Raw genomic sequence first — 23010 nt, 5'->3', positions numbered from 1 at the left:
CCTACGCACAGTTGGGGCCTCAATACAGTCTCCTACACACAGCAGAGGCCTCCACACAGCCTTCTACATACAGCAAAGGTCCCCACACAGCCTCCTACACACAACAGGGGCCTCCACATAGCCTCCTACACACAGCAGGGTGTCCCCACACAGCCTCATATGCATAGCAAAGGGTCTTCACACAGCCTCCTACACACAGCAGGTGTCCTCCACATAGCCTCATGTACACAGTAGGGGCTCCCACATAGCATCCTATACACATCAGGGGCCCCTACATAGCCTCCTACACACAGCAGGATGTCCCCACACAGCCTCCTAAACACAGTAGGGGCCCCCACGTTGTGGTGTGTCCCAAGCCTAGGCATGGGAGTGCTGGCTAATGCAAGTACCTAAGGAATAGCAGTACATTATTGGACAAACTACTATATGATCCAAGGACCACATATAAAAGCGAACATGTGAACAAGGCCACACTAGCTGAAACGTCAAAATAATTGGTTGTTTTTTCACCTGGTCCTTTGTTTCTTCTATTTAATCTATTAAAATGTTATCACGATTTGGCAAAATAGAGTGTGCAGTGTTTTTCCAGAGATCCCATAATTATTAAAAAATAAATAATAAGATTATACTCACCTAATCCTGATTCCTAGCACCGCAGCCTCTGTCTCCTCTTCTATGGTGGCCTGCAGAGGCAGTGTGATGCAATGACGTCACTGTGCTGCCCTCGTGGGCACATCGTCTGCTAAGACACAGGCCTGTAGTGATCTGCGGCTTAGGAGACGGGCAGTGATAGATCATGGAGCTCTGTGCTCTGTCACAGGACTGAACTGTATCGAGAGCAACCAGGGCCAGACTGGGACTAAAATTCAGCCCTGGCATTTGGGGGTACAGAGGTGTGCCGCCCCCACGCCCGTAGCAGCCGGGCTGCTCGGATCCAGACCCGCTGTGTGGCTCGAGGGACTGTCCGGACCCGGGGGTCACGCGGACACGACAAATAAAAGGGGACGTTTTTGTACGGGCTTGGCCGTATTCAGTTCGTGATGCCACCCACGGTGTGTGGTGAAGTTTGGCACCACCGCTGCTGCTGTAGGGCACCCGGGGAGATGTAGTGGCAGCTGGATGTTAAACCCTCCGTGGGTAGGGATGGTTGCCCCAGGACCCAGTGTCTCTGTGCAGGGGAGGCCGGCCACCACGGCCGATTGTACTTCGGTCCCCCACCCGGGCTGGTGGTCGCCGTCTTTCCCTCTGCACTGCTTTTGTGTGGTGGTGGACTTCCCGGCATGAAACACGAGAGTCCGCTCCCGGCCTTTTGTGTACCTGAGGAGCCGTGCCCGCTGACGCTGACCCGTGGGATCTTCTGGACTCTGGCGGTTGTTGCCCTATCCCTCTCTGTGGGTGGTTGTCTGCTTTCGGAACTTTAGTTGGGACAGGACCTAAAATCCTGCCCTCAATCGGTTAATTAGCTAGGCCATTGGTTCCGGTCCTGGCTTCAAGATCCAAGTACCCACTGCACAGTTTCCGGGTCGGTTCTCCGGTGTCGGTACCGGCGGGCTACAACCCTGTCCCGGTCTACCTCGGATCTCCGGCTGACATCTTCCCATCGCCTGCCGATGGAGACCACTGTCTGCCACCTAGCCAAGGCACCAGGGCTCCAACCCTGGCACCGGACAAACTGAGCTTCATCTCCACTGGAGCTACACCTAGCCCCAGCCTCCACTCCTCTCAACTTGAACTCTGGGCTTCAACTAGAACTCAACTACTGTGTTTTCCTGCCCCGGGCTGTCTAGACCCCTAGGTGGGCGTTTCCTAACCGCTTAGTCCCACCCACTGGTGTGCCTATCTTGCCCTGAGGGGGGTGGCTAGGGTTTCAGGTCGGCTGTGTGTAACCCTGTGAGGGAAGGTGTTATGCGGTGGCCTAATGTGTGACTACCTGGTGCTGCCAGGGCGTCACACTGGCCCACTTTTCGCATGGTGAATGTGTATCTTTGTGCACTTGTAGATTGTGTAACACGACCATATAACATGTAGTCACGGCTGCATCCAGAATTACAGCTCAGTTCTATATATTGCTCTTAGTAGCAGGACCTGGTGAAGCCGCTATTTTCCTACAGAGCCTGGTCTCATAGATAATGCAGAGGATGCTGCTCTCCATGTACCGCCCCAGCACCGGTCGAACCGCTCGGATCCGGGTGTCGCTACTCGTTGCTCGAGGGTCTCCAGTCCCGGGGGGTCTCAGGGTCACTCTAAAATGTGATGGGGGATTATTTACAGGGGATTAGATAGTTCGTGATGCCACCCGTGGTGTGCGGTAATAGGGAGTACCGCCGCTGCCATTGGGAGCACCCAGGGTGATGGAACGGGGCAGCCAGATGACGTTACCCTCCCCGGGACTCTGGATGGTGGAATGGATTGCAGGGGAGCGCAGGCTCGCTGGGAGCAGGGGGTGATCAGGTACTCACTCTGAAGGAAAGCAGACTCTGACAACATAGTAAACCAAGTCTCTGGGTGCCGCTGCCCTCTTGGAAGAACTCGTCCGGGTTCCGTCCCCTGCAGCACTTTCTGATGGTCCGGAGCCTGCCTCCGTGCACCAGTTTTAGTAGTGTCCAAGTGGCCCGTAAGCTTGGAGCTGTCCTGACCCCACTCCCCACTTTTTGGTGGGAAGGAGCTGTGCTCTCAAGGGCTCACGCTTGGGATTTCAGTGGGCTGTTTTGGTTGGAAAGCCCTATCCCCCTCGTTGCGTTAGTGCCCCCGATCTCTGAGCTTTGTGGAGACAGTCCATAAAGGCCCTATCCTCCGCAGGTTAATTGCCGGGTTGCTTGAAGCCTCTCCCCGACTTAGGGTCCAGTACCCCGACGTGCTTTCGGTCCCAGACCGGCTATTGTACTCGAGCTGCTGACTGTCCTACAGAGCTAGTCCAGGCACCTAGTCCCAATATCACGTGACCGGGTCTCCGACTGCACCGAGTCCAGACCACTGTCTGCAACCCAATCTTCTCCTCGGGAGCCACACGCTCCCTCCAAGCTCCTCACTGCTCGAGGGCAACCACTCAACTGACTTGTCACCTCCCTGCCTGACCCCTAGGTGGGCGGCCCTATTCCAGCTTAGCAGCCCACTGGTGTGCCTGACAGGGTGTGGTGCGAGGTATGATTGGGATTTTTGGATGCTGATGGAGGCACGGCTGCAAGTTGGGAACCCAGAACCAAGAGGGGTTGAGTCCTGCACTGGGAGATAAAGAGCGTGCAGTACCCTGTGATGACCTGACTAGCCCAGGGGCGTCACATCCATATAATGTTGCGGCCTCGTCATATAGCTGATGGGCAGGGATACAAAATCAGATCCCCTTGAACTAATATTGATGACCTATTCTACAGATAGGTGATCAGAGAAGCTGTCGTTTTCACTGGTGATAATTTTGGACACATACCACTTAGGGAATACGCAATGAAATTTTTGGGGGGCAGATCCCACCATGGAATCTACTATGAAAAATACTTTGAATGACCATATGCATCTACTTGCTGTGCACAGGTTCAGTCTTTGGTGTTTTCCACTCGGAAAAAGTTCTGTATTTTACAATGCAAATCAATGGGAAGGCTCGGAAGATGCCGGAAAATACAACTCCCAGCTTGTCCTTAACAATGGTAAGGAGATGCTGGGAGTTGTTGTTATCAGACTGCGGACCATACAGGAACCACAATACTGATAAGACGCAGGCAATATCACAAATAATCATTTACATCCAGGTACCTTTATAGGTGACATCTTCTGAGTCGTTCTCATCCTTTTTGTCTCCACGCAGTACAGACGTCATGATGAGGTTTCGTGCCAACTGCTCGTCTCTGAAGACCTCCCTCTTTATTCTTCAGCAGCACTTCCCCACACAGCACCTTTACAAATAAAAGTATCAATATACTGCCCCATAAATATAAATATCTCCCATGCTGTGCCCCTGAATAAATAATTGCTGTGCTTCCTTCACAAAATATCTCCCCACTGTGCCCTTATCCAAAATACCTCCCACACTGCCTCTCTCCTTAATATACCCCCACGTAATCTCTTTCCATAATGCCCCCATACACAGCTTCTTTCCATAATCTTCCCTAAACACTGCTCTCTTTGTAATATACCCCCACACTGCCTCTCTCCATAATATCCCCCATATTGCCCCTCTCCAAATTATTCCCCCCAATCTGCTCTTTTGTAACCCCCGCACACACGCACAATACAGAGCACCCCCATCACCCCCTCCCCACACACACAATAAAATGCACCCCAATTACCCCTCCCCACACACGCATAATACAATGAAACCCCCATTACCCCCTCTCCACACACAATACAATGCATCCCCCATCACCCCTCCCACACACACACACACACAAAATACAATGCACCCACATCACCACACACACAATACTATGCACACCCCATCACCACACATACACACACACACACAATACAATGCACACCCCATCACCACACACACACACACACACACACACACAATATAATGCACCCCCTATCATCCCTCACACACACACTCACACACAATACAATGCACCCCCATCAACAAACACATACACAATACAATGCACACCCATACACCACACACACACACAATACAATGCACACCCCATCACCACACACAATACAATGCACACCCCATCACCACACACACACACACACACACACACGCGAACAATACAATGCACCCCCATCACCACACACACACATATCACCACACACACACACACACAATACACCCCCCATCACCCCTCCCACACACACTATACAATGAACACCCATCACCCCCTACACACACACACACTATACACACAATACAATCCACCCCCCATACACACACAATACACCCCCCATCACCCCCCTGCCACATACACACACACACACACTGCAATGCAATTACCCCCATCATCCCCTCCACACACAATACAATGCACACCCCATCACCCCCTCCACACATACACAGACACACACAATACAATGCACCCCATCACGACCCAAACACATAATACAATACACCCCATCACCACACACAATACAATGCACCCTCATCACCATACACACATAATACAGTGCACCCCATCACCACACACACACACACACAATACAATGCAACCCCCATCACCACACATACACACACAATACAAAGCACCCCCATCACCACACACACATAATACAATGCACCCCATCACCACACACACACAATACAATGTGTGACGCCCTGGGCAAGCCAGGGGTCACAGGTCATCACACCACCACACCCTACACCCCAGCTAGGCACACCAGCTAACCCAAAAATCCTTGTTGCCTTCCTCCAGAGGCTGATGTTCACACCAGGGGGTGGGCCAGGCGGTTGGCTCCGCCCACTGAGGAGTTCACAGCTCTGGAGGCGGGAAGAACCAGGCAGTTCAGTTCAGGAGGTGAAGGAGTAAACATGGACAACAGTTAAGGAAGTGAAAGTAGAAGGAAGTGAAGTGGTAGAGGAGCAAAGGAGAAAACTGGAGTAAAGGAGTAAAAGTGACAGTAAGAAAGCCTGAAGCTGGTCCGGGTGTGTGCCCCGGACTGAGACAGCAAGGTCAGCAGACGGTGGTGATTGTCCGCAGGGGTGACTGCTCGGAGGTTCCTGGAAGGACCGCGGATGGGTGGTGACCCGGCGGTCTGGAGCAGTGTACAAGGAACAGTCAGCACCAGGGCAGGGGCCTCTCGGACCCCGGCAAGGCTAGGAGTCACCACAATTTGCCAAATCCGTCAGTGAAGGGGACGTCTGTCTCCCAACAGCCAAGTCCCGATTGAAGGCAACAGCCCAACCATTAAAATAGAGACACCGCCATCGCCAGGGCACCAGTTTCTAAGGGCCAGCGCCTGCGGGCAAAGAGTAGAGCTCCTCCGGTCCAGCTTGAAGCCGGGGAGCGGGTTACCGGTGGGAACCCATCGAAACCATCAACAACATTAGGTGCAGGAAAAGGGACATCACCGTCACCTACTGGGGAAGCAAGTGCAGCCGTCCGTGGGAACCGTCTTTCCAGCCGTGTGCTTTACCGAGAACTGTGTCATCGTCTCAGGCTGAGTGAGTACCACAGTGCCGTAAGGCACAGCGCTGCCCCCGCGTCCCTTTGCCCACCAGGCCCTGCATCTCCCACCTCATCACTGTGCCCCGGGATCACCATCCCCTACCCCCGGAGGGGCAACACAACAACTTGCTGCTTCACACCATCACTCCCGGGATCCCCACACAGAGCAGCGGTGGTGTCAACAACTCACCACAACCGTGGGTGGCGTCACGGACAATAACCAATCCCTACACCCAAAATCCCCTTTCACTCACGGGCGAGGAGCGCCGCTCGAGAACCCCCGGGATCCGGCCCACCGCTCGAGCCACCACTGAGCAGCCGCAGCCGGACCCGAGCAGGGGGGTGAGCGCAGTGCTGACACCCTCCTCCCCGCCCGCGACAACTTGGCGTCACAAACAGGATCTTACCGCTCTGCCGTCTGGTAGAGGTGCGCCTTGTTACCGCGGGAGGTGTCCGGCAGAAAAATTTCAGAAGCCGCCATCTTTAACGCGAAAAGTTCCCGCTCGAGCGTCTTCTCGAGTAGCAGGGGCGCGAAGGCCAAAACCCCGCCCCGAGAGAGGAGGGGCCGAAAAGAGCTAAGGGGGACGCGATGGCGGCTGGCTGCATGTAGACGCAGCTATAAAAGCAGGGACGCCAGGACTCTGCAGACATCTTGTTTCTTGGAAAAGCCGCCAGCAACATGTGGATGCCGGCCCGCGACACTGTAGCCCCTGCGCCTGGGACCGCGGCGTGGGTGGAGATCAGGACCGCGCAGCTCTACCAACGGCTGCAGGTCAAGATGCAGCTCCTCATGGAGGAGTGGGAGGCCGACATGGCGGACGTTATAGCAGCCGTGCGGAGACGCGAGAAGGAAGCGGAGGAAGGGAGGGTGAGTGACCCACGCCCCGATGCCCTGGAAGGGCCGGTCATTGCGGCTGCGGGACCCGGTCCAAGCCCTCTCCCCCTGCAGCCTCCCTCGCCACCCGTCTCGGAGGCCGTGACCCCGCCACTAGGCCTGCTATCACCGCAACCGGTAGCAATACCCAGCATCCCCGCCCAGGCGGGCCGACGTGTAGCCGGAGCCCGTAGTCGACCGGAGGTGTTGCCATGGAAGGTCCCAAAGACTGAACCGGAGGCATCCCCTGAAAAGTCCCCCGAGCCGGAGCTGATGACCCGCTCCGAGCCGAAGGCCCAGCAGCAGAAAGCCCCTATGCCCATCCCCCACACCTCGGCCGAGGTAGCGCCGGCTTGTTGCTGTAAGGCAGCGCCCAAGGCCAAGACACCGCGGGACCCGCCGCCCAGATTCCTGACAGTGGGCAACGTCCAGAATGTCCCGCGGGGCCCGACCCGTGCGCCGGAGCTCGCAGCAGCGCCATATTGGGATAGGGAGCCAGTACCGTTGGGCCTAGAGATCGGTGAACGGGAGAAGAAGAAGGCCGAGCTGGTGGTCTGAGCAATAAGGGAGAAGGAGAATCTCCGCCAGGCCACGTTCCATGTCCGGGGCCCGCTGTACGTGGGGCAGGTAAGGCGGTTTGATGTCCGCCGGGGCTATGGGTTTATTTATGAACCGGGCCTGGAGGCCGAAGTGTTTGTAGCCCGGCGGGATGTGAATGCCCACCTGCCTGAAGAGCATCCTGGCCGCAACCTAATGCCGGGCGACATTGTACAGTACACCCGGCACTGTGGAGAGAGGGGGTGGTTTGCCCTGGACGTAAAACTAAGGGGCAGCCAGGAGAGCCGAGTGGGTTCTGCACCCCCTCCCTCGGATGAAGCCGGCTACCCGGAGTAGGGCAGCGGAGCACCGTTGTCCAGTCCCCGTTGGGACCACCACTGAGTTCATGTTTAAAAGTGTTTGAAAGTTTTGGAAAATGATGAAAAATGATGATAACCGAACAGTTACCTGATTGTCTACAGTGATTTGCAACCGGCCGTTGCCGGCACCGTTGTCCCAGTGGGGACCGTTTAAAAAGTTTGCATGAGGAACTGCTCATGGACAAGCCCGTGAACTTGCAGGGCAACCACAAACGTTAAGTGGCTTGTAAATAAGTTGTTTGCCGTTACCGTTTCCGTGGTGCCGCCTCCGGAGAGGCAGGTTGGAGGGAGGGCCTGCAGTAGAGCCGGCTGGGGCCCAGCCACCACAGGAACCGGTGGCTACCCTCTGGAGGGGAAGGACAGATCCCGCTCGGGTAACTTGTGCTGGACTTGGGGACAAGCGGTGCTGCCTGGGTTTTAGGGGCAGCATCAGGGCCAGGTTGCTTGGGTGGGAGAGAGCGGAAACCGTAACCGTAAACCGTTTGCAACGTTTAAGTAAAGTGCCTCTCGTTATGGGAAGAAGTATTAAAAATGTAAATATGTTACCGTTTACCTTTTATACCTTACAGAAAAATAAAACTGGTGTTGGACGAGCAGCCCGCGGACGGTCTGCATTTTGCTAAGGGGGAATGTGACGCCCTGGGCAAGCCAGGGGTCACAGGTCATCACACCACCACACCCTACACCCCAGCGAGGCACACCAGCTAACCCAAAAATCCTTGTTGCCTTCCTCCAGAGGCTGATGTTCACACCAGGGGGTGGGCCAGGTGGTTGGCTCCGCCCACCGAGGAGTTCACAGCTCTGGAGGCGGGAAGAACCAGGCAGTTCAGTTCAGGAGGTGAAGGAGTAAACATGGACAACAGTTAAGGAAGTGAAAGTAGAAGGAAGTGAAGTGGTAGAGGAGCAAAGGAGAAAACTGGAGTAAAGGAGTAAAAGTGACAGTAAGAAAGCCTGAAGCTGGTCCGGGTGTGTGCCCCGGACTGAGACAGCAAGGTCAGCAGACGGCGGTGATTGTCCGCAGGGGTGACTGCTCGGAGGTTCCTGGAAGGACCGCGGACGGGTGGTGACCCGGCGGTCTGGAGCAGTGTAGAAGGAACAGTCAGCACCAGGGCAGGGGCCTCTCGGACCCCGGCAAGGCTAGGAGTCACCACAATTTGCCAAATCCGTCAGTGAAGGGGACGTCTGTCTCCCAACAGCCAAGTACCGATTGAAGGCAACAGCCCAACCATTAAAATAGAGACACCGCCACCGCCAGGGCACCAGTTTCTAAGGGCCAGCGCCTGTGGGCAAAGAGTAGAGCTCCTCCGGTCCATCTTGAAGCCGGGGAGCGGGTTACCGGTGGGAACCCATCGAAACCATCAACAACATTAGGTGCAGGAAAAGGGAGATCACCGTCACCTACTGGGGAAGCAAGTGCAGCCGTCCGTGGGAACCGTCTTTACAGCCGTGTGTTTTACCGAGAACTGTGTCATCGTCTCAGGTTGAGTGAGTACCACAGTGCCGCAAGGCACAGCGCTGCCCCCGAATCCCTGCGCCCACCAGGCCCTGCATCTCCCACTTCATCACTGGGCCCCGGGATCACCAACCCCTACCCACGGAGGGGCAACACAACAACTTGCTGCTTCACACCATCACTCGCGGGATCCCCACACAGAGCAGCGGTGGTGTCAACAACTCACCACAACCGTGGGTGGCGTCACGGACAATAACCAATCCCTACACCCAAAATCCCCTTTCACTCATGGGCAAGGAGCGCCGCTCGAGAACCCCCAGGATTCGGCCCACCGCTCGAGCCACCACTGAGCAGCCGCAGCCGGACCCGAGTAGGGGGGTGAGCGCAGTGCTGACACCCTCCTCCCCGCCCGCGACACAATGCACCCCCCATCACCACACACACACACACACACATACACACACAATACAATGCACCCCCTATCACCACACACACCCGCCCCCCCCTCCCTCAGAATACAGTACTCCCCCTCTGCCTGTCGCAAAGCTGTGTTCCTTCACAAATGTTCCCCCATTATGTGCCCTCAGCTTCTCGCCACTCATCCCCATTAATTAAACCTGTCATCTTCGGTTCCTCCATGGAGCGCTTACCGCTGCCCGATGAGTCTGTGTCTCCCGCAGCACTGTGATGACATCAGGAAGGTGCTGAATTCATCACGTTGCTGCACGTCGGGGTGGGCCGCAGTCATGACACTACACACTGTTCAATTGTATTTACGTCTGAGAGACGCAAATATATTTGAATAGGAAGGAGGAAGCTGCGATCACCGGTACCGCTACCGCTGCGCTCCTCAGCAGTATGTGCATGCTGGGCACACTATCACACAGCAGGGTCGGCACAGCGCAGCGCGCTGCCTCCTGATCCTACTGCAGCTAGTGTGCACACGGAAGATATTGCTGCCCGGCCTGCACATTGCTGAGCAGAGCGGCGGTGACTGCAAATAGAGCGTCCCACTACAGGCACCAGCCCTCTACAGGGACCTACCCATCTGGCATTTGCCAGAATTGCCCTATGGCCAGTCTGGGCCTGACGCCAACACAGTTCAATGCGGTGGTTTCAGAAGATTTGGAGCTCTGGGCAAGATGTTAGGGGCCAGAGCCCTGGATCTTTGATGCCAGTGATGTACACAGCCGGCAGGTCCCCTCTATGTCCTGTTCGGGGGGCCCACCGGGGTATTGACTGGTGACTTAGTGTGCCAGACTGACCTTGAATAGATGATAATTAGACAAATGGCTATCAGACAGATAGATGGATAGATGGATAGATAGATAGATAGATAATAGATAGATAGATAATTGAGATTGATAGATGGATAATAGAGATAGATAGATAATAGATAGATATATAAATAATAGAGAGATAGATAGATAGATAGATAATAGCAAGATACATGATAAATGATAGATAGATACATAGGTAGATAAATAATAGGTAGATAGAGAGATACATACATAGATAGATAGATAACAGAGATAGATAGATGGATAACAAAGATAGATAGAAAATAGATAGATAGAGAGATATATAATAGATAAATAATAGATAGAGGGATAGATAGATAGATAATAGAGATAGATAGATAGATAATAGAGATTGATAGATGGATAATAGACATAGATATATAGATAGATAATAGATAGAGAGATAGATAATAGATGGATAGATAGATAGATAATAAAAAGATAGATAGATAGATAGATAGATAGATAGATAGATGTGTTGAGGAGAGCCATTAGATCAAATACTTAATTAACCTCTGAACATAGAGGACTGGGAAGTGTGTTCAATGAAATCAATTCTCTATACATAAGCCAGTTAGTCATCAGAGAACCCAAGATGGCCCCTGATGACATCCTAGACCCGCCTACGATGACACCCAGCTCATGGACTAACACATTCTTCAACCCACTGACCAATGAACACATCCGGGCATACCCACTGTAGAGCCGACCATGCCCCTTTCCTAGGTTATATCAGGACATGCTTCAGTTGAAATAAAGGCATTTCTGGGCCACCTCTGATTGAGGAAAGATGAATATCCGACTGTATGTGTCTGATGTCATTTTTCAAGCATGCACTCGATCCAGCATTAATTAGAATCAAGTAGGCAAGCAGTAGGCAACAAGTGAAACCTGGATAACTGTTCACCTTAACAAATTGGTGCCCAACGTGGGGCCATCAAACGTAGATGCCCGAAAAACCTTGGAATCGGCAATTGGAATTGCAGGACGGGTTACACACCTTGAGACAGGAGTTTAATCACTTCCTAACCCAGAGCACGGTAGGTCTGCTGATTTTTATAATCTGTAGTCCTCCCTGTGTGATCTCGGGGTATGTGGCACTGATTGCCTGACTGTGTCCGGTTTTCAGGGTCTCTGTAGGCGGCAGACGGGTCTCACGGTTGTTGGCCATATTAATTGTGGAAGAGCCATCACATGTTCAGTTGCCTGCTGCCTGTTGTGTCTTGTCTAGAGGTGAAATTGACTGGTAGTTATTAGAGCAAGTGGGTTTGTGATCGTCATCTGGAAATGTAAAGGATATTGTCTGTTCTATTGTTCTGTGAGGAAATATGTGGGACTGCTGGTACGAGGTAATCTTGGGGCCTAGCGCAGTGTAGCGTGGAATGGCTGGTATGGATACCATTGGGGCATAGCATTAAAGTTGCGTGGTGTGGCTGGTACGTGGTAGTCTTGGGGCCTAGTGCTGGACGTGGAGTGCCTGGTATGAATACCATTGGGGCTTAGCGCAAGCTTCGGTGATATAATTGGTATGAAGTGTCCTGGGGTCTAGAAAGAGCGCTGGATGTGAATCGGCTGGTACGGGCAGCTTGCAGCCAGTGGTGACACCATTGGTGTCTTTGTGAGTTTTGTGAATTACGGACCATGTAGGAACTGGGTAGGGACACCGTGTCGAGGTGCCTGCTGCAGACTTAACAAAACTTTACTTAGTTCAAGTTGTGAGTCATCTCCCCTGTCTTTTTGTTTGTTGGTGTTTTTTTATCTTGGTCTGCAAAGAAAAAGATAAATTAATGTAGTTTTGTCGTATTGGCACTAGGCCAAATTCAGATGGCAAATTAGACCCATGTACATCAGTTAAGACTCATGAAAAGTCATGTTAAACAATGTAATAAGCTTATGAAGTATTGTATAAAGGCAGAAGGGGGGAGGTTACAGTGTGGAAGAAATTGTTTTGAAGGAAAAAGGTGTTTTGGAAGACAATGGATTGTTATCTGCTGCTTGTGCATGGGGAAGAGTTTCTGAAAGATTATATAGTGTCTATATAGAGAGAATTGGGTAGAAGGGGAAAGGAAAAAGAAAGACCGAGTTTCGAGTTATGTATATTACTAAAATGTACCTTATGAGCGACCAGCACCATATAATGGTGATGGTGTGGTATGGGCCTGTTATAGTTGTGACTGGAAAAATCCGATGGGAGTGAACTTTGTTGTGGGATGTGGGGACTCTAGGCCACAATACTGTGATAAACCATGTGCTATTCATGGTGGCAGCCATTTTAGGTCAGATGTTAAAATGGTGGCTGAGGCATGGTTGAGACAAAGACAGAGCGTGAGTGTGGGGATGTGTAAGGTTACCAGAAGACCATAGGTTGTTTGAATGTCTGAAGAATAGATTGGATGGAATACTACATTATTGGACAGTAATGAGAAAAAAATTCATAATTGTATATATATCATTATGATAAGTATGGATTAAAGATCAATAATCACTGGACATTTGCTAAGCAATACAGAGAAGAAAAAGGAGGAGGCGAACAAAGTCCAAGTATTTTTATGCAAAAGTGTTTATTATAACAATATTTATATGAAAGATAATTCATTTAGGAGCAGCAGATGAAAGCATATAAAAAATCAGTGGTGAACAATAGTCAAAACCTACAGAGTATCACGCCCATACTAGTAAGTAGTCACTGCCCCGTGACGAAGGTTTTCGAAACGGCCGTCGGGCTGTCTCCTGCAGCGTTCCTGCCACGTGTCTGATCAGCTGCCCTGGTATGTTTATTGTTATGTCTTCGCTTATACTATTCTAATATCTTTGTAAGGGCTAACTTTTGGGTAAGTCCTTATTGGGCCCCCTGCTACCGCTCAGCTGTTCAGTGCATGAAGGATATATATGAATTTTCAGCTTAGGACAACCTTATATGTCTTATATGCCTTATTCATCACCAATTGTACTGCTAGTACATTGTTTATTCCTTTCCAGACAGTAACTTTTGTAATAGACAAACATACGATCATACTGTATTGGTTTTGCAGCATAATTCTGGTTTATGTCGTTTGCTGATAAATAAATGAATATATCTGATATCCAGTGAATTTTGCTTTTTCACTATATGTGGCCGGCAATATAATTCTTGTATTTATATGAGCTTGTATCTGAAAGTATACATTATATTTTATATTAAAAGCTCTCTGTGCCCCACATTGGTGGTTTTGCAATAATTCTTTGGATGATTAAATGCTACTTTGCTACTGTCTGGACATTCATGTATGCATATTAGTCCCTATGCTGTGTTTTTGTCCTACTTACTAGTATGGGCGTGATACTCTGTAGGTTTTGACTATTGTTCACCACTGATTTTTTATATGCTTTCATCTGCTGCTCCTAAATGAATTATCTTTCATATAAATATTGTTATCATAAACACTTTTGCATAAAAATACTTGGACTTTGTTCGCCTCCTCCTTTTTCTTCTCCATAATTGGACAGAAAAATTAGTGTTTTTAACTGTAGTTGGACCAGGACTGTGGATATGTGTATATGTATGTGTATATAATATATAGTATGTACTGTATGTGTGTGTATGTATAAAGTATAGCATATAGGCAGGAAGGATAATAGTTTAAACTTTTAAGTTTAGCAGAAGTAAAATCAGTTTCCCCTCTCTCCACATGGTTCCTTAGGCCTAAGCCACACGGTGAGAAAATCGGTGCAAGTGGAGTGCGATAAAACATCGCATTCCACTCAGACCAATTTTAGCCTGTGTGTCAGCACACATGGGCGATTATTTTCTCAGCCCTAATCGGACCGAGAAAACAATCGCAGCATGCTGCGATTGTAATGCGAGACTCTTTTCTCTCACACCCATTCAAGTGAATGGGGCGAGAGAAAAATCGCACTGCACTCGCAGTACACCGGTGGGAAAGAAATCCCTCCCCTCCTCCGTGCCGGCCCGCCCCCTGCAGCTGAGGTCCGCTGGCACAGTCGAACCTCAGTCGCATGGATACTAGCATGACACTCGGCTCCTGCTGTGCTGCCGGCACGAGCTGAGTGTCATGCGCGCATCGCACTAGTGCCCCGTGTGGCCTCGGCCTTAGAAAAAGAAAAAACATGTGCTGTGGGGCCATCGTTTCCCATCTAGTGAAACTGACAAAACTGCACCCACTGAATAACATATGAAGTGTTAGTAAGGGTAACTGCACATATTGATAAAGTAATATTTGGGAGTCGGGACAGTCGTAAAAAGAATATTTTATTAGTAGGAAATTAGACAAAAATGAATATTTGCAATGTGAGACTTAAGGATCAATATGTTATACAATATTGAAAGTGATAGATTAGGAAAGCAATAAGAGAAAAAAAACCTTAAATTAATGTACCTTAGGAAGATGTGATGATAAGCAAATAAATAAAAATAAATATTCCAGTTATGAATGGGGTGAATGGATCCTGAGAGTTGCATGTTTTAAAAAATATCTAAGGGAAGAGATGGATTTTAACTTGTGTCTTGCAGAAGGAAGACAAAGAAAAAAAATACCTTTACATAAGATAAGATATAGAACACCGCGCATCCATTGAATCACATACAATACTGCTAAAACAAGAAACACTTGGTGCAGGGTGTTCAAACAATGTTAATAACACTACTTCATTAACTCCCGAGATGGTGATTGCACAGAGTGCTGACAGGGCCGAACAGTGTGATTATAACTTAGGGGTGCTTCACACACAGTGAGATTGCTGCTGAGATCGCTGCTGAGTCACGTTTTTTGTGATGCAGCAGTGACCTCATTAGCGATCTCGCTGTGTGTGACACTGAGCAGCGATCTGGCCCCTGCTGTGAGATCGCTGCTCGTTACACACAGCCCTGGTTCATTTTTTTATTGTTGCTCTCCCGCTGATAAGCACACATCGCTGTGTGTGACAGCGAGAGAGCAACAATCCTGAATGTGCAGGGAGCAGGAGCCGGCGTCTGACAGCCTGCGGTAAGCTGTAACTAAGGTAAACATCGGGTAACCAAGGTGGTTACCCGATATTTACCTTCGTTACCAGCATCTGCAGCTTTCGCACTGCCAGTGCCGGCTCCCTGCTCCCTGCACACGAGCCGGCAGGACACATCGGGTAAATAAGCAAAGGTTTGCTTATTAACCCGATGTGTGCTGTGGTTACGAGTGCAGGGAGCCAGCGCTAAGCGGTGTGCACTGGTAACTAAGGTAAACATCGGGTAACCATACCCGATGTTTACCTTAGTTACCAGTGTCCGCAGCTTCCAGACGCCGGCTCCGTGCAAGCGCAGCATCGCTTGCACGTCGCTGCTGGCTGGGGGCTGAGGGCTGGTCGTTGGTTAGATCTGCCTGTTTGACAGCTCACCAGCAATCATAACAGCGACTTACAAGGTCGCTGTTACGTCACAGAAAATGGTGACGTAACAGCGACGTCGTTGTCACTGTCGCTATGTGTGAACCCAGCTTTACTCAGATTGCACAGAATTCAAGGCTGCAGGTGGATTCAGCAGGTGGTCCGCACGGCTGTCAGTAATGCTGGAAGTTCCCTGGAGTGGCTGGGTTGAAGAGTTAACTTTCACCACAGGGAAATACGCAGGGCGGGTGGCAAAAAAGAACGCGATACAGGCCGGAGCACCCCGGCTGGTGGTGTCCCGGCTGTACAGCAGTCGCGTGTACAGCACTTGTGACATCACAAAGTTAGACAGTGAGCATTACGAGCTCACGCAAGGTCCAAAATCCAACGCGTTTCGAAATACTATGGGTACTTCTTCATCAGGGATTATAAACCCAGCAAAAGGCTGCTATTTAAAGTCTCAAACCCCCTAGTGGAAAGTTCGAGACAATACATGCCACCCTCTCTGTTACCAGCTTAATAGAATGCCTGCAGACATGATGTTGACATAGGCATGTATATGTGAGTGTATAGCTGCATCTGCGTTTCAGTATATAGTTGAACACATATATTAGAATTAAAAAAAAAAGGCAGCAAAAGAAAATATATATATATAAAATTGATTATACATGGCAGGAAAAAAGGTTAAGATTTAGAGTATTATTTGATCATTCCCCCAAAAAAATATCTGTTTGCTTGTGGCTTCAGGGGAAGACGGAAAATACAGGTTTTCTCAGCTTGTGGGTGTAGGACAAAGAACTAAAGTTTCAGCTTACAAAGGGGGATAGTCCTATCTATTGTTTTGTTATCAAAAGGCCAAAAGAGGGAAGAGGGGGGAAAGGGAAAAAAGGGGTCTTCTACATTTAATTCATTGTAAATTAAAAAAGTAATTGAAAATAGTTTTTTATTTTACTAATTTTATCCCAAAAGAATAAAATTAATTGTGGACATGTTTGGATTTATTAGTAGATACTAGAGTGTTGTTAATACATTTTCCAGTTCGGGGCTCCCTCTTGTGGTCAGTGCTGGCAGTGCTGTTGATTTGTGGAATGAAAGGCACACACCTGTCACTGACTGGCAATCAGGTCTCTCAGATTGGGGTATATAGCTGAGTAGTTTTCTCCTGTTAGTTGTCGGTGCTCAATGGATATCCTGTGTGTTAAGGACATTCTGAATCCAGCCCTGCTCTCTACCAGAACTCCTCTCAGATAAGGTGGTCTTGTATCTCTGCTTTTTGTTTCCACTTTCTTGTTGTTTTTTCTGCTTTGATACTAATGCTTGATTCCTAGTTTGCCTGTGTGGAGTTCCTGGTGGAATTGGATCATTCCCTGTTGGGAGTGTCTGTATACTTAGCTCCATGATTCTGCAATGTATTGTGTTTTGTCATGCTTGGTATTAATTCAGTCTCTTATCTATATTAGTGTTTTGGATCCCAGTAACATCAGAGTGCTGATTAGAGGGGAAGTGGCCGTTTGGTCTCAGAGTTTTTTTATATCAGACACTCTGGTATTTTTTAGGGTATTTACAGCTACAGACAATACTCCTTCCTATCCTTTCCTATAAAGATAGTTTGGGCCTCATCTTTGCTAATCTTTTTTCTGGCTATGTATTGTGTTTTCTTATATCGCCGTAGTCTTTACATGTGGGGGGCTATCTATATCTTTGGGACTTGCTCCAAGGCAGATTAGCTTTTCTTATATTTCTATCTGTAAGGATATTTAGTTCTCTGGCTGTGTCGAGACGACTAGGTCATCGTAGGCTCGTCCCACGGCTACTTCTAGTTGTATGTCATCATTAGGTATGAAGTCGGTTAAGGTTCCAGTCACTCTGGTTACTTTTTGGGTTTCCGCATTTTTTGATCCTTCTCAATCCCTGAATCATAACACTGGAGCATAGAAGTATGTTATTCAGATAATTTTCTATGGCAAATCAGCATTTTATGGTGATTTGCTTGGAAAATTAATGTTTATTTCATACATCTGTTCCCAGATGGTGACTACTTATTTGTTCTAGATTCTTTTATCCCTTCATGGACATAAAGAAATTATAGTATACGTATCACAGAGATACTGACAATTCGCTGGTAATGTCCTCAATTTTGCAAATATGGACGTTTCTATATCCAGAGGTTGTGTTGCGTTAGTTATAATAATCTTTATTAATAATCTAATTTATTAATAATTACAATAATTTGGTTTAAGGTATGTGGATGATTTATGGCATTCTGTGTTTTATATTTAATGTCTTGAATTATCTGTTTTCTTTTTATAGAAAGAAAGATTGTAATGCAGGTTTCTGTGGTTCAAGAAAAGGTTGAAAAGTTATTGAAATGGTTTTCCATTATAAGGTTACACATAACACAATATTTATGGTGTTCCTGGTTAGGTACAATCTACACAATGTGACTTTTATGCAAAAATGTAGAACTCCGGTGCCACACATTTTTTTAATCTATTTATGCTTTGGATAATGGATTCAAAAAGGGGGGAAAAATGATATGAAGAGTCAGGCACCTATTTTTAGTTTTTAATTTGTTTATATTTTTATCTGTAATTGATACAGCAGACATACACTGTGTGCAGAATTATTATGCAAGTAGTAATTTATAGGATTTTTTTTATTATTGATCAACAACTATGTTCTCAATCAACCCAAAAGACTCATAAATTTCAAAGCTTAATATTTTTGGAAGTTGAAGGGTTTGGTTTTTTTAGATTTGGCAATCTTAGGAGGCTATCTGTTTGTGCAGGTAACTATTACTGTGCAGAATTATTAGGCAACTTATTAAAAAACAAATATATTCCCATCTCACTTGTTTATTTTCACCAGGTGAACCAATATAACTGCACAAAATTTAGAAATAAACATTTCTGACATGCAAAAGCAAAACTCCAAAAAATTAGTGACCAATATAGCCACCTTTCTTTATGATGACACTCAACAGCCTACCATCCATAGATTCTGTCAGTTGCTTGATCTGTTTACGATCAACATTGCGTGCAGCAGCCACCACAGCCTCCCAGACACTGTTACGAGAGGTGTACTGTTTTCCCTCCCTGTAGATCTCACATTTTATGAGGGACCACAGGTTCTCTATGCGGTTCAGATCAAGTGAACAAGGCGCCCATGTCATTATTTTTTCATCTTTTAAACCTTTACTGGCCAGCTACGCTGTAGAGTAGTTGGATGCATGTGATGGAGCATTGTCCTGCATGAAAATCATGTTTTTCTTGAACGATACCGACTTCTTCCTGTACCACTGCTTAAAGAAGTTGTCTTCCAGAAACTGGCAGTAGGTCTGGGAGTTGAGCTTCACTCCATCCTCAGCCCGAAAAGGTCCCACAAGGTCATCTTTGATGATACCAGCTCATACCAGTACCCACCTCCACCTTGCTGGCATCTGGGTCGGAGTGGAGCTCTCTGCCCTTTACTGATCCAGCCTCTGGCCCATCCATCTGGCCCATCAAGAGTCACTCTCATTTCATCAGTCCATAAAACCTTTGAAAAATCAGTCTTAAGATATTTCTTGGCCCACTCTTGACGTTTTATCTTATGTTTCTTGTTCAAAGGTGGTCGTTTTTCAGCCTTCCTTACCTTGGCCATGTCCCTGAGAATGGCACACCTTATGCTTTTTGATACTCCAGTAATGTTGCAGCTCTGAAATATGGCCAAACTGGTGGCAAATGGCATCTTGGAAGCTTCACGCTTGATTTTCCTCAATTCATGGGCATTTATTTTGCGCCTTTTTGCCCAACATGCTTCTTGCGACCCTGTTGGCTATTTGCCATGAAATGCTTGATTGTTCGGTGATCACACTTCAAACGTTTGGCAATTTCAAGACTGCTGCATCCCTCTGCAAGATATCTCACAATTTGGACTTTTCAGAGCCTGTCAAATCTCTCTTCTGACCCATTTTGCCACAGGAAAGGAAGTTGATGTCATTTCACCACACACCTCCTCATTACAGAGATGCACATCACCTGATTTACTTAATTGGTAGTTGGCTCTCAAGCCTATACAGCTTGGAGTAGGATAACATGTAAAAAAGTATCATGTGATCAAAATACTCATTTGCCTAATAATTTTGCACACAGTGTACATATATTTCATGATTGCTCTGATCGAACAAGAATTGTCAGATTTTGAACATGTCTCAAATGAGCCTATTGCTAATGCAGATTTTGAGTTTTTCCGTAGATGGATCCAGATACCAAGATGCTGGTTGATTCTACTTTGGATATGCTGAGGTTTGCAACATGAGGTGATAAAAATCGAACCACTCGATCCTCTCCCATCAAAATAGGAGAATGAGATGAAGATTTGCGATTGCTGTGGTTCGTAGAGCGGAAAGGGGTAAGATAGTCAAATGTGGATATAGGCAGTAGATCTTTTCAAGCGTGACGTGATAAACCTTTAAAGAACGTAGAGTGCGTATGAGTCCAGGTGGAGGCTCTCCTGTTATAAAAGGTGGCCGTGTCTGATGGAGCCAGAGGAGATGCTCACACAGGTGCAGACAACAAAGAAGCAGTGAACGGGCCTAGAGTTGAGAGTCCTTTACCAGTGCAGACCAGTACCATACCTTGGTGGCACTTGTTACATCCATGACATCGGTCACTCATGTTCTTAAATCCCTACAGGAAAAAGCGATTCAGCAAGGAACGGAGTAAGAGACGCAGGGAGCCAGCTGACTGAGGAAGGTCTGTGTATAAAGGGCGATAAGCTTTCTCTGCCATGAGTTCTCTACTCAATAATGGCCCAGGTAACCTATGAACACATGTGACAAAGAACGTTATAAGTGTGGTGGTGGACAAGATATGGGCGGCACCACTGCTCAGTACCCAGGTGGCCAGACACATCCAGTCTTGTAAAACCTATGCTTAATACAATGTAGAGAAACTAAAAAGACCTCGTAGAAACACACCCCTCATCTGCTCTACTGCTCCAGAAATTGCAGAATAGTCATATACAGTACATCTACCATGAGTAGGTTTATGAGTTTTGTGCGTGTTGTATGAATTTCTTTTCAGGCCTGCTCTGAAACATATCCATAGAAAACATTACTACTGAAAAACTCACGATGCTGGTGGTATGTGAGAAATGGAGATCCTAAAAGTGGTAAAAGTAGATATAGCAGAGGTCATCAAAATGTAACAATCCACAAGATAATGGTGGACGCTGGCAAGTCATGTAACAAATGCTTGTTTTCCTCTTTCTTAATAAGTAGATCTTTATATAAAATACTTTTAGTTTAGCACCTGGAATGTGATTATGTAGTGCCCCTGAAGCCATCAGGGAGCTACAAGGTACTGCATCCCCACCAGGATGCAGGGCCTACCCCCTAGGGACCCGGAAAACTAGTGCCGTTAACAACCAAACACTCCAGATAATCCCTGTTTTTCCCCAAAATCCCCCATAGAATGGTACCAGGCTAGGGTTGGACCAATGGATGGCCGCTGTTATGATTCAGGGACCGAGGAGGATCAAAAAATTGCAGAAACCCAAAAAGTAACTAGAGTGGCTGGAACCTTAACAGACTGCAGACCTAATCCTGACACACAACTAGACATAGCTGTGGGACGAGCCTACGATGACCTAGTCATCTCGACACAGCCAGAGAACTAAATATCCTTACAGATAGAAATATAAGAAATGCTAATCTGCCTCGGAGCAAGCCCCAAAGATATATATAAGAAAAAAACACCAAGAAAGCCAGCTTACCAAACACAGTCCAGTGTATGCTGCTATTTCATGAGGACGCTCTGCATCGGATTGAATGGCAGGAGCTCTTGCCAACAATTGTATAAAAGAGGAAGGATAAATCCAGCAAGCTCAATGGTCGTTGATGAATAAAAAATATTCCATTATGTATGACAATGATAAAGGTATAGCCGAAACGCATCTTGCCGTGCGTTTACAGCAGTAATCTTCCATCTCTGCCTGAACTAATCTGTTTTTTGCTGCTATCTGTACTTTTTATTTATTTTTGAAATAAAGGAAATATTTTTTATTCATCAACAACCATTGAGCTTGCTGGATTTATCCTTCCTCTTCTATACAAAGATATAGATAGCCCCCCACATGTAAAGACTACGGTGAAATAAGAAAACACAATACATAGCCAGAAAATAGATTAGCAAAGATGAGGCCCAAACTATCTTTATAGGAAAGGATAGGAAGGAGTACTGTCTGTAGCCTTAAAAGCCCTAAAAAAAATACCAGCATGTCTGATATAAAAAACCCTGAGACCAAACGGCCTCTCCCCCACTAATCTGCACTCTGATGTTACTGGGATCCAAAACATTAATATAGATGAGGGACTGCATTAATACCAAGCATGACAAAACACAATACATTGCAGAATCATTGAGCTAAGTATACAGACACTCCCAGCAGGGAATGATCAAATTCCACCAAGAACTCCACCCAGGCAAAATAGGAATCAAGCAATAGTATCAAAGCAGGAAAAAACAACAAGAAAGTGGAAACAATAAGCAGAGGTACAAAGACCAACTTATCTGAGGAGAGTTCTGGTAGTGAGCAGGGCTGGATTCAGAATGTCCTTAACACACAGGATATCCATTGAGCACCGGCAAGTAACAGGAGAAAACTACTCAGCTATATACCCCAATCTGAGAGACCTGATTGCCAATCATTGACAGGTGTGTGCCTTTCATTCCACAAATCAACAGCACTGCCAGCACTGACCACAAGAGGGAGCCCCGAACTGGAAAATGTATTAACAACAGGCCGCCTAGAGGTGGAGCCAATCCAGTCCACTAGACGACCAGGTGGGAGGGGCAGACAGTGGATGGTCAGTCAGAGTCAGTCGGTGACAGAGGAAGTGAGCAGATGCACTGACAGGAGTGTAAACAGTGGCCTGAGGGCCCAGGCAGTTAGTTGCCGGTGGAGTATGGTGGAATACTCCCGGAACTATGCACCAACTGGGTACAAAATCCTAGGTCAGGCAAACGCTCTAGGC

The sequence above is a fragment of the Anomaloglossus baeobatrachus genome, chromosome 5 (genome assembly GCF_048569485.1).
Source record: "Anomaloglossus baeobatrachus isolate aAnoBae1 chromosome 5, aAnoBae1.hap1, whole genome shotgun sequence".
Classification (NCBI taxonomy): Eukaryota; Metazoa; Chordata; class Amphibia; order Anura; family Aromobatidae; genus Anomaloglossus; species Anomaloglossus baeobatrachus.
This window is presented reverse-complemented; position numbering follows the sequence as displayed.